The 19,807-nt window shown below is 36.0% G+C and overlaps 1 long non-coding RNA gene across 1 annotated transcript in view; it reads left to right on the top strand.

The window, feature by feature from the left end:
- Nucleotides 1-9,719, top strand: part of LOC125247363 — a 63,337-nt gene extending 53,618 nt beyond the window's left edge. Inside the window, exon 3 of the long non-coding RNA XR_007180067.1 lies at nt 8,597-9,719. This is a non-coding gene — a long non-coding RNA (uncharacterized LOC125247363). The remainder of the gene's footprint in view (nt 1-8,596) is intronic.
- Nucleotides 9,720-19,807: the final 10,088 nt, after the last annotated feature.

The following is a 19,807-nucleotide window of genomic DNA, read 5'->3' as shown; positions in this document are numbered from 1 at the left end:
GGTGCTATATAGCACCTCAGTCATCCCAAAGAACCGGTGAAGAACCGTACAGGGGCTAAACAGGTTCTGTATATGGTAGCGGTGCTATATAGCACCTCAGTCATCCCAAAGAACCGCGGAAGAACCACTGAAGCCCAAAGATTTGGTGCTTTACAGCTCTTCTGGTTTTCCTCCTACCTGAGCAACAGAACATTTTGTGTGTCAATTAATAATATTCTGTCAGAGATGACCCCCTTGACATATGGAGTACCCCAGGGCTCAGTTCTAGGTCCCATTTTGTTTTTATTATATATTCGCCCTTTTGGTGAAATAATTCATGGTTTTAAAAATGTATCTTATCACTTTTATGCTGATGACATCCAGCTGTACTGTTCTTTTAGAGATTCTGAGTTTGACAAGTTAACTGATTTACTGGACTGCCTGTCCTGCATAAAGAACTGGTTATTTAATTATTTACAATTGAATATTAAAAAGACTGAAACTTTAATCTTCGCCCCAGACCATAAGTTATCTCAAATTAAACAGCACCTTGGCTCCTTGGGTTCTTCTGCTCAGACGAGCCTCAGAAATCTTGGTGTTATGTTTGACCAAACTGTCTTTGGACAGTCATTCTAGACAGCTGGTCAAAAATTGTTTTTAATATTTCAGAAACATTTCTAAATCGGACTTGGAGATGATGCATGCTTTTATTTCTTCTCGTCTTGATTACTGTAACTCATTTTTTACTTATTTAAATAAATCCTCGCTGGGTAGTCTTCAAATGGTGCAAAATGCTGCAGCCAGGCTTTTAACAGGAACCTGCATAAGGGCTCATATTTCACCAGTATTATCCTCACTACATTGGCTTCCCATCAAATTCAGAATTGATTTTAAAATTTTAATTTTGACTTTTAGAGCTCTGCATGGACAGGCCCCCCAGTACATTACTGACCTGTTGACCCCTTATTCTTCCTCCCGTACTCTTCGGTCTTCAAGCCAAAACCTTTTAATGGTTCCCAAAGTTCATTTTAAAACTCGGGGTGACCGGTCTTTTCAAGCAGTTGCACCTAAGATTCTGGAATGCCTTGCCCCTGTCATTGCGTGCGGAAAATTCTGTAGATTCTTTTAAAAAGCAGCTGAAGACATTTTTATTTAGACAGGCTTTTGGTTAAATGGGTTGTAGGGGTGCTTGTTTTATTGTTTTGTGTTTTTTTTTGTCATTTGTTTAATTTTATTTTGTTAGTTTTGTTTTACTCTGTGAAGCACTTTGTGATCTATATCTGTGAAAGGTGCTATACAAATGAAGTTTACTTACTTACTTACACTTAAAGTGGTTCCTCTATGATTACGAGCCAAAGAACCACTTTCAGTACTTTATAGAACCATTTTTTTAGAGTGCATTTTCCTTGACAAAAACGCAGTCTCAGTGTGGACGGAAGGCCAAAATGGAGAGAAAAAGTGTGGACAAGGCCTTAGTCATCTCTGATAGGAGATGCTATTTTAACATTAAAAAAAAAAATCAAACATTCAACTCTGTTTTTCACTGCCATATTTTTGGTCAAAGGTCATTAACACTTTACATCAATGATATCTTTAAAGCTAATTTGCCATTTCTATTAGCATCACAAAATATGACAGTTTTCAAACAGGTTTCTGCTTTGTCAGCACAGTATTTTTTAATATTTTGATTATTTGGGGGAAATAAACCTATAAATGTCTTACTTTTAGTCGTCTCTGTATATTAAGCTAATATATGAGATATTAACATGACACGATTCCCCTTTAAAAAAACGTCAACACTGTTATTTACTATAATAATTTTGGTCAAAGGTCTTTAACTATAGTTAAACTAGAGTTTAATAGGGCAGTACATAATTTCATGACCAAACTGGTTCCCCCCTGTCTTCCATTGTTTGAACAAACAGATATTTTTAAAGTTTCCCCTGTAGTTCCGCCCCCAAACTCATGCCACTGGTTGTGGCAATGCTTTTGTCAGATTATTTAAACCTTTTGGGTCCCTAAACCTATTTTCTCTCTATATTAAGCTTGGATTGGAGATTTTTTTTGTTTTTTTTTTGAAAATCTGAAAGAAATAACACACTTCCCCTTTAAGAAAAAATGTCAACAAAGTTTTGTTTGCAGTTATAGTTTTGGTCAAAGGTCATTAACACTTTGCCACAATGAGAGCTTTGTTTAAAGCTAATTGCTAACTGTAATTACTTGGTATAATGTAGTGTGTACTGTTCCAGACTGGTGTGCCAAACCTTGATAGCTGTTTTATTTAGAGAACAGATCAAGACCCCTTCAAAATGGCACAGTGTCAGAATGAGGGAATAATGGACGGCCCGCACCTACCAGCAAAGCACATTAGAACTGTTTAAGTTGTCCCCCACAAAGTCACACATTTCAATTATTTCAAAGCGCTCGCCAATTAAAAGCTGCAAACGCGCCTTTTGAATGCAAACTAACACAATTAAAAGTGTTTCAGGAGTGTATTAGAGGAATCAGTTCTGAATTAGTTCTCTGAATACACAAGCCCCCCTCCGTTCTCATCTCCCGGGCCTTTCACTCTCTCAGAAGGACAGAAGCGGAGAGCTCTTTTTGAAGTCCGAGGAGGTTTCTTTCTTTCTCTTTTTCTCCCTCGCCCTATCCTTCAGAAGGAAAGAAGATTGAGTCAGCCTAATCTGCTACTTGTACATTTGAATGTGTGGTGAGAGGAGATGATCCTGGTCGCCTGATAATGGCCCAGGTGCAAAGACACTGGCCGTGGCTAACTTGTTCTCGGCGGGGGCCGTATATCACAGAGGGGCAGCCCACCCTTTGAAGATGCATGCCTGCTTTCAGGAGCTGATTTGTGGCCTGCGGAGGCCAGCGCTTTACAGCCCCGCTGGAGAAGAGCTCAAAAGAGTGAGCGGCCCCCCTCGCGGGGACATGGTGTTGCTCGAGAGCCCTTCTTCAGATCGCTGCGGTCGCTGTCCTGGTTGCGATGAGTTTTAAAGGGCAGGGGGATGTGGAGAGAACGGAGTGAAACTTCTAGTGTGAACTTTCAGGTTTACCTGCTACTTGTTTTGTGTCCAGACATCCACTTGCCCCATAATAGAACCATTGGCTTTGTTTGCGGAAGTCATCGGCGGGGCCAAGAGAGGTGACTTTGTTTGACTTTGGTGACCCGGGGCGACAAAACAACAGACCCCTCTCTCTCTCTCTTTCTCTTCCACTTTGCTTCAGTGATTTATTTGTCCTCTGCAGTGCCACCTAATGAAGCCAAAGAAAAGAAATTAGCAGAGTGTTGCATAGGCCCCATTGACGGCGTCATTAAAGTGGCCCGGTACAGGCTTACCCACACTGAGTCACTGGCTCCTGCATTCCTCTGTTTGTTATTGAGATGGTTATTTACACTGGCCGAACATAGAGCTAGCTGGCTAATGGACAGGACGCGCAGCAGTACCATATTTACTTGGCTAGATGTCAACTGGAAACTGTGGAAAGTTTTGGCTCGCTCTGTAGCCATGTTCTTGCATCGTAACCATAGTTTTACGTTGGCATTTGTAGCAAGTCCAGATTAGCCAAAGGTAAACAATGGCTTCAATAAAGCAGACTATGGGATTTGTTTTAAAAGTTAGTCATAGTAATAAAAAGAAAGTAGATTTGTTCTTTGTTCACTATTTGTGTGTTCTTATTTGGTATATGTGAATGTGGTTGTATGTTTTTGAGAATATATTTGGATGTATATGTATATTTAGATGTTTATATACATTGATATAGGTCACATTCCTGTAAAAATATGTATTTGTTCTGTAAATAAATAAAAAAACAAATAACAATTTGATTATTATTGTTGATAATTAAAATAATAATAATAATAATAATAATAATAATCTAAAATTATTGTTTGTTTGCATTTATTTACAGAACAAATAACAATAGTTCCATACATATTTTTAATTATTGTTGTTATTGTTAATAATAATAATAATAATAATAATTATTATTATTATAATAATAATAATGATATATCATCATAATACTAGATGTATATATATTTAGATGTTTGTATATACTTATAGGTCACATTTCTAGAAAAATATGTATTTGTTCCGTAAATAAAAAACAAATAACACATTTTAGATTATTATTGTTGATGTTGTTAATAATTATAATAATATTAATAATAATCTAAAATTGTTATTTGTTTTTATTTATTTACAGAACAAATAACAATTTTTCCATACATATCTTTAATTATTGCTGTTGTTGTTGTTATTAATAATAATAATGAAACATCATCATCATAATAATATATATAGTTCTTTGTTTATTATTTAGTTTTATTATAAGGATTATAAAATATATTTTTTAACAAACAAATGCTGGTTGTATATTGTTATGTACATAAATATTTTTGGAATTTTTATTATTATTATTATTACTAATTATAACACATGCAAATAAACAAATAAAAATATTATAGGATGGAAAACAATATAAAGAAAATGCATGTAATATTTTTTCATACATGTGTCCAAAACACTGAATTTTTTGTAGTATTATTTTGTTTTTAAATGGATTTTGTTATTATTCGACAGGCATGTAATTTAATATGACTTGTATCTTTAATTGCCAAAATAAATGAATCTACAAAATTGCTGCTAAATAACCATAGTACACCTTATGATCTTACTACACTTATTGTTACTATAGTAAAACTGCGGTAAAAGGTCAATACTTCAAATACTTCAAATACTTAACAGATTAGAGACGTTACAAAAGTTATTCAGTTGATGTAGGTCCATCAACATTCTACATAGTTATACGTTGAAATGCTAGATCAACATACATGATCAATTACTTCCAAAACTCAAGCAGAGGTATTCAACCTTGTGCGTCAGTGCAGTGGTCTTTGAAGAAGGTCAGAGAGCCAGTTATCCAGTCAATCCAGTCAATCCAATTCTAAACAGGAGCCGTGAGTTATGCTTCGCCCTGAGGTGAAGCTCTGAACTGAATGTGCAGAAACTTGTGCTTATGTAAATTACATGAAAAAGGGTGGCAAGTGTGACTTTTGAAGATCTGATCGGTATCACAAGTTGGGAAAGAGACTGTAAACAGAAGCCAAAAAGAATATCCACAAACTCCAGATAAATTATTCATGCATTAATACGGATGAGGTCCGCACAAAGTTAATTGCTTCCGGAAATGCATTTCTCCTTTTAATGGTTTATTAAAAACTGTACGCTTTTTCTTAATTTCATCATATTTCATCATTCTACGCATTTGCAAATTAATTAAAACGACCTACATTCTTCTTACGATTGGGCAAGGAAAACGCTCCTTGGAGAACTTTGTGACTTTGGGATTGTGTTGGCAGCGTATCATTGCCGTTGACTTCAGAAATGCGCTATTTCTTGTTTATTAAAGGTTCATTAGCATCTACATGTGTAAACAGATACTGTAACTAACACACATTACCCGGAGGCTAATGGTCATGAGGAGAATATAAAAAATTCAACAATGCAAAATGTGTTTTATATGTGCATAGACCTGCTATTTTATTATTTTCATTGTTATTTTTACTGGCTGTTATTAGAATAACTCAAAGTTCACATTAACTTTAATATGCACTCGAACTTCCAACACAGTCTTAAAAATACTTACAATAACTACTCTTACCAGCCATTTTCTTTAACCTTACAGGGTTAGTTCACCCAAAAAATTGAAATTTCTGTTTTTAAGTACATCCTCATTGTCATTCCAAACCCGTAAGACCTTCGTTCATCTTCGGAAAACAAATTAAGATATTTTTGATAAAATCCAAGGGGATCTGAACCACACATTGGCAGCAATGTCATTGCACCTTTTGAGGTCCAGAAGGGTATTAAAGACATCCTTAAAATAGTTCATGTGACTACATGGTTCAACCTTAACGTTATGAAGTGACGGGAATACTTTTTGTGTGCAAAAACAAAACAAAAATAACTTTAACAATTTGAACTGTTTTTCATACACAGTTGATGGAGTGAACGAAGTGCAGGCTTCCGTGTTTACGTCAGAATGCCGGCTCAGTATTGGCCGACGTTTTACAAGTTTGTTTTTTTTTTTACAAAAAAACAAAAAAGATAATTGGGAATTTATATCTATAGTTTATTTCTCGCAATTCCGAGTTTATATCTCGCAATTCCGAGTTTTATATCTCACAATTGAATTTCTCGCAAATCCGAGATTATTTCTTGCAATTTCGAGTTTATATCTCACAATTCTGAGTTTATATCTTACAATTCTATTTCTTGCAATTTTGAGTTTATATCTAACAGTTCTGAGTTTACTTCTCACAATTCTGAGTTTATATCTCACAGTTCTGAGTTTATTTCTCAGAATTCAGAGTTTATATCTCACAATTTTGAGTTTATATCTAACAGTTCTGAGTTTACTTCTCACAATTCCGTGTTTATATCTCACAATTCCGATTTTATATCTCACAATTCCAAGTTTATTTCTCGCAATTTCGAGTTTATATCTCTCAATTCTGAGTTTATATCTCACAATTCTGAGTTTATATCTCACAGTTCTATTTCTCGTAATTTCGAATTTATATCTCACAATTCTGAGATTCTTTCTCGCAGTTCCGTGTTTATATCTCACAATTCCGAGTTTATTTCTCGCAATTTCGAATTTATATCTTACGGTTCTGAGTTTATATCTTGCAATTCCGATTGTATTTCTCGCAATTCCAAGTTTATATCTCACAATTCTGAGTTTATTTCTTGTGATTCTGAATTTATATCAACTTGGAATTGCGAGAAAAAAGTCAGAATTGTAAAAATTGTGAGTTATAAAGTCTGAATTGCAAGGTATACATTTTAATTATGACTAAAAAAATTGGAATTCCGAGGTATAAAATTAGGACTGTCAGATATAAACTCGCAATTCTGAGAAAAAAGAATTGTGAGATAAAAAGCTTTTCGCATTTTTATTTGTTTATTCCATGGCCAAAACAAGCTTCCATACAATTGCTGCCAATTGCGTTTAACTTGTAGGGAGCCTAGATTTTTCCTTCAGCTTCAAAACATTGAAGAGCTCGATTGTCCATTCCAGGACAAGCAGTTTTCCCAGAGGAACCGGTTTCCATGTATTACACATGCCACTGATCCAAGGACAGCCGCTGACTTCCTCAGAATCAGAATTAATTACCCGCTTTGCACGGGAAGCGGGGTTGAGAGTGGAGATCTTTAGAAGTCTGGTCTTTCTTCCCAAACTGCCCCATGGACTTGCAGATGGTTTCGGTGAGTGGCTCTTTCCCGTGGAGAGTAATCTCACGGGGGACTCTTGCGCTGCGCTAGTCTGCACCAATACAGTCTCCATTCGCAGACGTTTCAAAACAGCCATGGGGGAGGTTGGTGACTTAACATAAATTAGACCACCAGGGAACGTGGAGATCTTGCTCTGAAGAAGGGTAATATTGAGAGAAAATGCGACATGAGGAAAGCTTTCGGATCCGGTCTATGAGGACAGGCTGTTATAAGGAAGGTCATGGGTTCGATTCCCAGAGATAAAAGTGTCTGTCAAGAGAATAAGTGTAAATAGATCAATGACAAATAAGAGTAAAAGCAAAAATATAATTTAATACACATATGCCAAGTTCTTAGAAGTGTACTATTTGTATTCATACTGGTTTCATATTGTTTTGAATATTTTTCTACCATTGTCAAGAAAGATTTAAATTTAATGACTGATATAAATAAATAAAATGTGGTGTAACCAAGTCATATATTTTACTTGATTATCTAAATTGATTATATGTTAGTCTATACATTCTAATAATTACTTAAATATTTTAAACATATTTTTTCAAAGTTAAATAGTATATTATACAAATATCAATTGAGTTTGTTTTTGGGTAGTCGCACCACAATGACATTTTACAACCTGAACTGACTTTGCCATATAATATGGTCATTGTCACTCCATTAATTGAATTTTTAATGTATTTTTAAATAAATTAATCAGTTTTGGGGGTGAAAAATAAGTGTCATGGTTTTAACCCAAATTGTAACCAATCTCTTTTGCCTCTGCACTCCATATCAAGTACAAATATGGAATCATATCATATAAAATCATATATTAAATACACACACTTACCCAGATATTCAGAACGATGATCAATATGGGTTTTTAATGATTGATGATTAATGAATGATTGTAACTCTAGCATTGAAAACGTGTGTTTGACCCCTAAAAATACTTTTGTTGGTGTAACCTCATGAAGTTAGCTTGATTTCAGTCATTTTAAATGGTATTAGTATTCATTAAATTAAGTATATTTTCACCTGGCAAGCAGTTTTTGTTAATCTAGCTCAACTGGTAGAGCGTCACGCTAGCAAAGCCAAGGTCACGGGTTCGAATCCCAGAGAATGCACATACCGATAAAAATGTAAAACTTGTCTCTCAAATGCCAGATTAAGCAATCATTCAAAATGTTTGTTTAAAATGACTTAAAATCAGTTGTTCATCCACACCTGGTTACACTGTATGATATTTCTATGCTGACCATGAACAGATGCGATTCTTCTGTCACCTAAAGATGGGATTAACAACGCTCTGTTTGTTGTTTGTTTGTTAATAGCTGGACCTTGGCCGTGTTTGCAGTGAGGCGCTGATGAGAGTCGCTGACTCTGAAGAGGACACTTCAAGTGTGATTAACAGTGGAGGAACGCGGAGAGCTGCGGCGGCTGCTAATTAACCCTGCATTGTGCTCAGCCGACAAAGAGACAAAAGAACAAAGTCGAATTTGAATGCGGCAGATTATCACGATAACAAAAGACAAAGTAGTGGATCGTGCTCTTGACGGGGAATTTTCACACTGATCGTCACAACATGGGATTGGATCAAAGACCGATGGAGTTACATTAGCGGGACAATGGGGCCTTGTTATTCGACAACAAGAGGCATCCATCTGCATGTCACAGGGGCCTATTTTAGTCAACTATCAGCTTCCTCTGCAGTTGAATACAGTGTGGTAGATTTCAAATGTACAACGATGAAGCCCAGGGGCTGATGGATGTTTCTTAGCAGTTGATGGATCTCGTATGTTTCCACAGTGGTTTCAACTGGTTTTGCTTCAGGACCCAGATCAAGTAGTGAACCAATGGAACAAAAAGTTATAAATATTACCACAAACAGTATGCTAAATTATTAATATAACTTAAACCTTTTCTTTCTTTCACAAAAGAAGATATTTCGAAAAACGTCTCGGTGTATTTTGTCCATACAATAAAAGTCATTGGAGACCAGTGTTGTTTTGGACCCCATTGAATTTTATTGTATAGAAAAAAGTTGAAACATTCTTCAAAATATCTCATACTGAAATAAATCATACTGGTTTGTAATAACATGGGGCAAGTAAATGGTTAACTATGTGTACTTTGAAGTACTGCGCACATTCATACTTTGGCAGGTGTTCAGATAGGCCTGATGAAGACCTTGTTTGGTCAAAATGCTGCAATATATTAAAGTTTTATGGGAGCAGGTTAAGCAGTGATATGGGTGTGATATTTTACGGAGTGGCTAATTTGTACAAATTTGTATGACCTCACTCGTATGAATTCATACGTTTTTTTGCTAAATTGTACGCATTTTACAAGTTGCCAAATCCGTATGGATTTGTACAAATGACCTACCTCTAACCCCGCCCCTAAACCTACCCATCACTGGGGTTTAGGCAAATCGTATGAATTCGTACGAATGACCTACCCCTAACCACGCCCCCAAAACCTACCTGTCACTGGGGTTTAGGCAAATCGTATGAATTCGTACGAATGACCTACCCCTAACCCCGCCCATAAACATAAATGTCACTGGGGTTTAGGCAAATCGTATGAATTCGTATGAATGACCTACCCCTAACCCCGTCCATAAACATACCCGTCACTGGGGTTTAGGCAAATCGTATGAATTCGTATGAATGACCTACCCCTAACCCCGTCCATAAACATACCCGTCACTGGGGTTTAGGCAAATCGTATGAATTCGTACGAATGACCTACCCCTAACCAAGCCCCCAAAACCTACCTGTCACTGGGGTTTAGGCAAATCGTATGAATTCGTACGAATGACCTACCCCTAACCCCGTCCATAAACATACCCGTCACTGGGGTTTAGGCAAATCGTATGAATTCGTACGAATGACCTACCCCTAACCAAGCCCCCAAAACCTACCTGTCACTGGGGTTTAGGCAAATCGTATGAATTCGTACGAATGACCTACCCCTAACCAAGCCCCCAAAACCTACCTGTCACTGGGGTTTAGGCAAATCGTATGAATTCGTACGAATGACCTACCCCTAACCCCGTCCATAAACATACCCGTCACTGGGGTTTAGATAAATCGTATGAATTCGTACGAATGACCTACCCCTAACCCCGTCCATAAACATAAACGTCACTAGGGTTTAGGCAAATCGTATGAATTTGTACGAATGACCTACCCTTAACTACACCCCTAAACCTACCCGTCACTGGGGTTTAGGCAAATCGTATGAATTCGTACGAATGACCTACCCCTAACCCCGTCCATAAACATACCCGTCACTGGGGTTTAGACAAATCGTATGAATTCGTACGAATGACCTACCCCTAACCCCGTCCATAAACATAAACGTCACTAGGGTTTAGGCAAATCGTATGAATTTGTACGAATGACCTACCCCTAACCACACCCCTAAACCTACCCGTCACTGGAGTTTAGGCAAATCGTATGAATTCGTACGAATGACCTACCCCTAACCCCGCCCATAAACATACCCATCACTGGGGTTTAGGCAAATCGTATGAATTTGTACGAATGACCTACCCTTAACCACACCCCTAAACCCACCTGTCACTGGGGTTTAGGCAAATCGTATGAATTCGTATGAATGACCTACCCTTAACCACGCCCCTAAACCTACCTGTCACTGGGGTTTAGACAAATCGTATGAATTTGTACGAATGACCTACCCTTAACCACGCCCCTAAACCTACCTGTCACTGGGGTTTAGACAAATCGTATGAATTTGTACGAATGACCTACCCCTTACCCCGCCCATAAACATACCCGTCACTGGGGTTTAGGCAAATCGTATGAATTTGTACGAATGACCTACGCCTAACCCCGCCCATAAACATACCCGTCACTGGGGTTTAGGCAAATCGTATGAATTTGTACGAATGACCTACGCCTAATCCCGCCCATAAACATACCCGTCACTGGGGTTTAGGAAAATCGTATGAATTTGTACGAATGACCTACGCCTAACCCCGCCCATAAACATACCCGTCACTGGGGTTTAGGCAAATCGTATGAATTCGTACGAATGACCTACCCCTAACCCCGCCCATAAACCTACCCGTCACTGGGGTTTAGGCAAATTGTATGAATTCGTACGAATGACCTACCCCTAACCACGCCCCTAAACCTACCTGTCACTGGGGTTTAGACAAATCGTATGAATTTGTATGAATGACCTACCCTTAACCACGCCCCTAAACCTACCTGTCACTGGGGTTTAGACAAATCGTATGAATTTGTACGAATGACCTACCCTTAACCACGCCCCTAAACCTACCTGTCACTGGGGTTTAGACAAATCGTATGAATTTGTACGAATGACCTACCCCTTACCCCGCCCATAAACATACCCGTCACTGGGGTTTAGGCAAATCGTATGAATTTGTACGAATGACCTACGCCTAACCCCGCCCATAAACATACCCGTCACTGGGGTTTAGGCAAATCGTATGAATTCGTACGAATGACCTACCCCTAACCCCGCCCATAAACCTACCCGTCATTGGGGTTTAGGCAAATTGTATGAATTCGTACGAATGACCTACCCCTAACCACGCCCCTAAACCTACCCGTCACTGGGGTTTAGGCAAATCGTATGAATTCGTATGAGTGAGGTTGTACGAATTCGTACGAATTAGCCATCTTGTAAAATATGTGCGAATTGGTCGTGAGACAGCGTTGAAAAAAGCGTTGAGGTTTACCAATCTTAATCTGTGACCAATACCCAATAAAACCACAATTTTAAAGTCCTATATAGACCTTGTTGGTCTTATTCATGATTTTCGAAAATGAAGGCATGACATGCAACCCCATGTTAGCAATTATATTTAGCATTGTTTTTTTTCGTAATTGTTCGCAATTAACCAGTTATCAACATTTTTATCACATTCATTCTTTTTTGATTAGTTTAGGAGAAGATAGAACCTCTAACTGTATAATCCAACAGATCTTTCCAGCTAGCAATTACCAGTGTGTGTAATGAATCGCTGGGGCTCCATTGGTGCCGTGACCCGGTACAAAGAAAAGAGAAATACCAAGAGAGAAAAGGATACAGAGACAGCTGCTGTCAAGGCACACACCTCTGTTCAACCTCCTTTCCAGCCACGGCACTCCAGAACCCAAATACCACCCACCCTCCCCCCACCCTTAGTGGCCCCTCCCTAACACCACTAATCAGCATCATCTCTTCTCACCCCTGGACGTAGCTCTCAGCTCTCCCAGCCTCCCTCCCGCACCTATGCCGCCCCGCCGGCCTTTGAAGTGGCGGCACAGGGTGTGACTTACCACAGCAGAATCAGAGATAAGATCTATGGTGATAGATTAGCTTGTCGCAGCAGGGGAAATAGCAAGGATACTAAAAAATCCACAGAGACTGTTACTGTCCTAACATATTTAACGCCTTGCAGTGAAGACCCTTCAGCACCCAAACACCCAAGTGCCAAATCTGCTACATCCCATCATTAAAAGGAGATGTTTATGTTTGCAGTTAAATGAGTTTTGACAGAGAGAGAAAGGGAGAAGAAGAGAAAGAAAGGTTAAGCTAAACCAAAAATTGTATGTTTTATACCAAGATTTCTCTCTTCCTGATTATATTATATTATAAATCTGTTAATAGTTTATAGACTGGCAAAAGTTATTTTAATATAGTTGTATATTATTATAATAATAATTATTATAATAAATATTAATAAATATTAATTATAAGAATTAATTAAATTAATTATAATAATATATTCATTTCATAATATCATTAAAATATGCCATATATATATATATATATATATATATATATATATATATATATATATATATATATTAATCTGGTTAGGTGGTTGACACAAGTGCTTCAACATATCTAGGACTGTGTAAGATTTATTGTTAATCAAAAATATTTACCAATAATTCTGAAAGCTTTCTATATGTAACATTGCATTTAAATATACTGCTACCATATAATGAATAATTAATTAATTAATTAACATACATATTACAAACATATCACCAATTAGGCCCATAACTTACAATATTAATGTTATATCTGTATTTAAAATATACTATTGTCTTTTTAGGGGCTTTTTAATGAAATGTAAACAGTAGAACAATTATGAAACACAAAGTTCATTAATAAAAATCTACGAAGTAATTGTTTTGGCTGACAAAAATGGTCATTAATGAACGGTTTAAAACTGCAACATATTTTTTAATTATATTGATATTACTGTGACAACTTGCCCCAACTTGACATTTATGGAAAATACCTTTGTCCTGAGATTTTTGTTAAAATCTTAATTGCATAATTAGTCCTTCTTCTAATGTACCCTAGTGTGGTTTCAGTGTTTACCAAATATATTTTTTATAAAATAATGATACTGAGATTTTGGGCTTCAGGATACAATACAATAATAAAAAAATAAAAAAAATAAAAATAATAATATATATATATATATATATATATATATATATATATATATATATATATATAAGACAGTATTTCACAATATAAAAATATCAAGACTGCAATTAAAATGTACCCTACGTCAAAATAAATTATATAGCCAAATTCATCCCAACTACACCTAAATTATCCTCAGTTCAGCAATCTCACTGTACAGACATGCTCAGTTTCATAACCACAAAAACCTGGATTCTTGCCAAACTGTTATTGTCCTCCAAAACAAACAATGCTGAACAACACTAAACGCCATTGCCGAGCCTCCCGCACGTTCATTCTCCAATTTGTGTCAAAACCAAGATTTAACATCACAGGCTGTTGGCCAGAATCAGCCAAAGATGAGGGGAATAATATTTGCAGAGTGCTCATGGAAAGCACTCCAGCTTCGGATTGGCGGCGTGGAATGCCGAGGCCCAGACTGACAGACCCGAAGCCTGAAGCGTGATGAATAGGAGGAGGAAAAACTCACGCTGGGCTCTGTCTGAACCTGCACAGCCCTGCAGAGTCTGGAGGCTTCAGCGTGCCTTCACTCAGTAATGGAGGCTTGGCTTTTTGTTAGATGTTCGAAGTGTCAGAACATATGTTAATTTATGGGTTCTCTTATTGAACATGGGAACAGCAATCCTCAAAGCGCTTCAAAACATCTGGGGATTCAATATGAAGTCCTGCAGCAAACTCTTCCTACAGCTAATATTGCAATATTTCACAGCGGATATAATTAATATCACCATGAGGTGACACACTCTGATAAATTAGGTGCAAAGCAGTGAATTCAAACAAATGTGCTTTGAGACTGCTGTTCAGTTGACCTCATGAACTGGTAAGACAGGACAGCCTCCGTTCAGGTGAAAGTAGAGACCTTTAAAAAACTAAGATCCCGGCTAATGGTTCCTGTTATCACCTTCCTGAGACAATACACATCCTTATCTTGAATAACAATTAGGAACTCTTTTATTGCCCCTGCTATGCTAAGTTAGCCCCATTAACACTAACAGGGAGGAAATGCGTTTAACATCTTAATAAGTTAAGAGACCAGGTGCACCTGAATGGAGAAAACTCAAGATAATATCTGTCGTGACTCTAAAAACTTGGCTAATAATCATGGAAAAACATTTAATTAATCAACATGAAACTATAATATAATATAAACTACATATATACTGATTTTGGATGTATGCTTCCTCGACTACTAGTTTAAATCTGAATGTATTGTTTCCGAGTTCTTTTGTATCATATTTTCTTCAGTTGCATTATAAACATTTACTTTTCTTTCTAATTCTCAAGGAATCCAGTCCTGCCCCACATTCAGCTCATAGCCGCAGCAGAGTAGAAAATGTGCGATGCCTCCCACTGACATAATTTGTTTCACAGTTACTGCCCACCAGCATGAATCAGATGTTGACATTCTAATTTCATGCACACAAGGGTGTTCAACCCCAACCCCACTGTCTCTGGTGTCCATCGTACCTGGAAACAAGCGTCTGAGACCAGCCTGACCCCCACTGGAGGGGTCCACTGAGTCTCTGAAGCTTGTGCTATAATGAGATTATTTACATGTACCCAACATAAAGATATATGGCAGTGACATCAGATTTATTAAGTGTGAAATCTGTTTGGATCAAGCTGGCAGCTGTGTAAAGGACCAAAATACATACATACTTATTTATTTAGTTGATATTTATTGTTTATTTATTATGTCATTTTATTTATTTATTTATACACGACTACATGTTATTTATTTATTAAATATTATTTATTTATTCTATTCATCTAATAATGCATCTTTTATTATGCAGTTTTATTTATTTATTCACACAGAGTTCTCATTATTTATGCAATATTATTATTTATGCATTATTTGTTTATTTACATATTTATATCTAATAATGCCATTTATTTTTATGCAATTTTATTTATTTATACATACAAAAGAGTTTGTTTTTATTTATTTATTTATTTATTTATTCAATATTATTTATTTATTCATTCATCTAATGATGCTATTATTTATTTATTTATTTATTATGCAAAAATTTATTTACACAACATATTTTGCGTTATTTATGCATTATTATTAATGCATTATTATTAATTTATATATAATAATGCTAAATTATTTATTTATTTAATGTTTATTAATGCATTTTTCTTTACTTATTTATACAAGATTTCGCGTTATTTATTTTTATGCAATCAAATGATGCCATTTTTATTTATTATGCCGATGATTTATTTATACAGAGTTCTCGTTATTTATGCAATTTTATTATTTATGCATTATTATTTATTTATATCTAATGATGCTATTTATTTATTAGCACACACAAGAGTTCACGTTTTATTTATGCAATATTATTTATTTATTTATTCATCTTGACGCTATTGTTCATTTATTATGCAAATGTATTTATTTATTTATTTACACAACATAGGTCGCGTGATTTATGCATTATTATTTATCTAATGATGCTATTTATTTATTTATTTAAGAGTTCACTGTTTTATTTATGCAAAATTATTTATTTATTTTCGTCATCTAAATGACGCTATTTATTTATACAACAGAGTTCGCGTTATTGATTGATTTATTTATTTAGTTAGTTAGTTAGTAAGTAAATCCTTTCATTTTTGCCTCCTAGCACCTCCACTATAACAATGGGTGCCTACCTCAGTTAAAGCAGCTACTTTTTGCTAAGCATGCACTGAGAGCATAAATATATTTGTTTATTGCAGTTGTTTTAGTAAAAATCAACGTGTGGCTGCAAAGTAGAAAGCAAAATAGCCATCAGCAAAGCATAAACACACATCCGTTCCTCCTCCAGCGGTGCGGTTTGTCACATTTGCAGAGTAAACTGGATGCAACTTTTGCTTAGCGTCGATTAATTTTTACGCTTTTACAAACAGCATCTTGACAGCCCATAATATGAGTGGAAACATGAGGAGAGCGGAGCTGAACCAAACTCTGGCCTCATTCTGTCAGCACAGACCTTCGGAGAAGTCCAGGTAAAAAGAAGAATAACGAAGAACCGCCACCAGTTTGTGCGAAGAAGTTAAAACAAGACTCGATTTGATTTACATCCTGTCAGTTTAACCCCCCGTGATATAAAATTATTGGTTTAACGAACTTTTTGGCGCCATTTGCCCTCAAACCATCCATCTGACACAACAACACCGTGTTTACTCGTTACCTTTGCTGACTGAGTCCAAGTTCACTCCTCATCCTACAAAACAAATGAAGTCATTCGAGTTCAGCAAAAGCCAAGAATCAACCAAAGTTCTGTCAAACGGATTTGACTTATTGCTCGACGATAAACAACCGTCCACTGTCCATTTCATCTCTCTCCGCTGGAGGTTAAGTCGAGTTTATTACCGACGCCTCGGCCGGCTTGCATTAAGCAAATCATAAATTATGCATGCTAATTACCTTGAGCTCCCACTGTAATGAATTCTTTTAATTAAACTACCACATTGTGGTTTTGCGTGGCTCGCTCTATATTTTATCCCCCCTGCCTAGGATGACCTTCTTCTTTGTAGGAGTGGATCATGTAGTGGATGGATCGTTTTGTCTTTGCTTACACAACAGAGTTCACGTTGGAGTTAATGAACAGAGAAAGCCACTCAACGACAACTGAAGCCTTCGTTATTACGAGCCCTGAAATCACAACAAACTAATGCTGCTGCTGCTCTCCAGCATATAATGACGGTGGACGACTTGCCTGACAGTGTTGATCTGAAAAGGGCAAACAAACGAGAGATGGACGTCACAATTTGTGTTTCTTGTAAATAAACGCTTTGTGAAAGGTAAAGGTGCAAAAAAAAAAAAAAAAAAAAAATGCTGGCAGATAATAACTAAAAAAATACTGGGTTGTTTCAACTTATGTTTGGGTCAAATGTGGACACACCCAACCGTTGGATTTAGAAATTTACGGTCGGGTTTGTCCATAACCCAAACATGGGTTGAAACAACCCAGTATTTTGAGAGTGCGCTGGGACTGTATGGAAATTTAAGGTTCTTAATACCATAAAATTACACTGTTTTATTAGCCATATGACAGATAACTAAACATGCCGTGTTGTTTTAACCCATTTTGGGGACAACCCCAACCATGGTTTAAATTTTTAAATGAAAATTGTAAACCCAACGGTTGGGTTTGTCCATATTTGACCCAAACCTGGGTTGAAAAAAACCCCCAGTATTTTTCGGAGTGCAATAAGTTAATTAATAAATTATGTTTTTTAATTATCAGTAACTTGTTTAGCAGCACTGGTTATGTTATGTCTTTCTTATAAAATAAATAAAAAATAATAATCTACAGGTTATTAATATAATAAGCGCCTGAAATAAGAAGAAAAATACATTTGATTCAGTAAAATGTCTATTATTTATCTTTTTTAAAGTACAATAATAATAAAAAATATATATTTTTGGACATTTTAAACATGCCTGTTGATTTATCCATTTTATCTTCTTTAAATTAAATGAATTAAAAAAATCATATATAAATACGTTTTGACATTTTATTTTACTGCTGCGAAATGTGTCTGATTATTTTTTAAATAAAAATAATTTTAAAAATAGTTTTGTGCACATTTGTCTGTAAAACACGTCTATTTTTTGTTCTAAAATACGGGAATAAATAAAATTAAAAAAATATTTAGGACAGTACATTTATTTTAGCCCTGTTAAACATTCTATTTATTTACATATTAGTTATTTAGATTATTAATTTAAGCAAATGCTTTTTCTCCTTTTAAAAACTAAACATACACTTCTGTATAAATCGGTATGATAACCTAGAGTAAACATCAATGCAACACAATGTCAAACCCCGAAAAGGAAAGTAAAAAGAAAAGAAAAGCAAAAAAAGGGGAAGAGTGGAGAAAAAAAAAACTTGCAGTGTTGTGCAAACAGTCTCTCAGGGGGAGGGGTTGGATTTAAATTCCAAAGGGGTCTCAGAACTCGTTTCCTAGTCCCCCAGTCAGCTATGTGTTTGTGAGAAATCGGCCTTTTTGTCTTTCTGAAAAAAGACTAAATCTACATCGGTGGCCCAGTCTAAGTTTGCAATTCTTTGCACTTTCTATTCAAGTGAATGAGGGTGAATGAAGTGGCCAGGGACCCTTTATTTGATCAGCTCAATTGCATAAAGTGACGGAATTCTAATGTATTTGCTTAATATCCCGGAGAAGGCTGTTGCTCTCTATGCGGGGACGCAAACAATGCACCTGTTTCTCGCATTCTGACCGCGACATATCCTTTATCAATGGACCCCCCCATTAAATCCGAGAGTAAAAAGAGGGGGGAAAATGTTGAAATCATAGGGTAAAAATATCAGGAAACAAAACAATGCTAATATATGAAATAATAATAAATATGAAATGTAACGTTAAGGTAAATTATACGATAAAATAATAAAGGGTGATTGAATTATTATTATTATTTTTTAGTTTTTGAGAATTGAATTATATTTAGAATACGAGTATGGAAAAATAAAATACAATCTGGTGAAATTCACTAAGAATTAAACTAATCTCAGAAACGAATTATTTCTGTCTTCTGATGAAATGTCGCTAAATGTAAAGGTTTAAAGCTCGTGGTGTTGAAGTGAGTGGCTGTGCTGATGAATGAGTCCGCTTGTGTGTGCTGTGACTGCGGCACAGTAACTTCATGCATCCTAATCAAGAGCTTCATTCATTTATTCCAGTCCGCCGGTTGTGCTTTTCCTCGAAGAAACGCGTTCACCTGCCTGATCCGATGAGCGATTTTATACCGTTAAAGATGTTCAGACAACATATCCTATAATGTACATATCTAAAATCAAAAGCCAATAAAGAAAATATAAGATTATTAACATTAAATTAAAATATAGATTTACTCCAGCAAATGAGAAAAAGTATCTATAATTATAGTGTTTGCATTTCAGCATTATTCTCTGATGATAATAATAATAATAATAATATTTCATGTATTTGTTTTTACGTGGAAGTGTACATAGCTAGTCTGTGTGAGGAAAGAGAAAATCATAAGCTAAATTCACAAACGAATACAAGAGTGATTG

Source organism: Megalobrama amblycephala, linkage group LG15 (genome assembly GCF_018812025.1).
Source record: "Megalobrama amblycephala isolate DHTTF-2021 linkage group LG15, ASM1881202v1, whole genome shotgun sequence".
NCBI classification, from domain to species: Eukaryota; Metazoa; Chordata; class Actinopteri; order Cypriniformes; family Xenocyprididae; genus Megalobrama; species Megalobrama amblycephala.
Note: the sequence above shows the minus strand (reverse complement) of the source record. Positions and strands in the feature narration are given on the sequence as shown.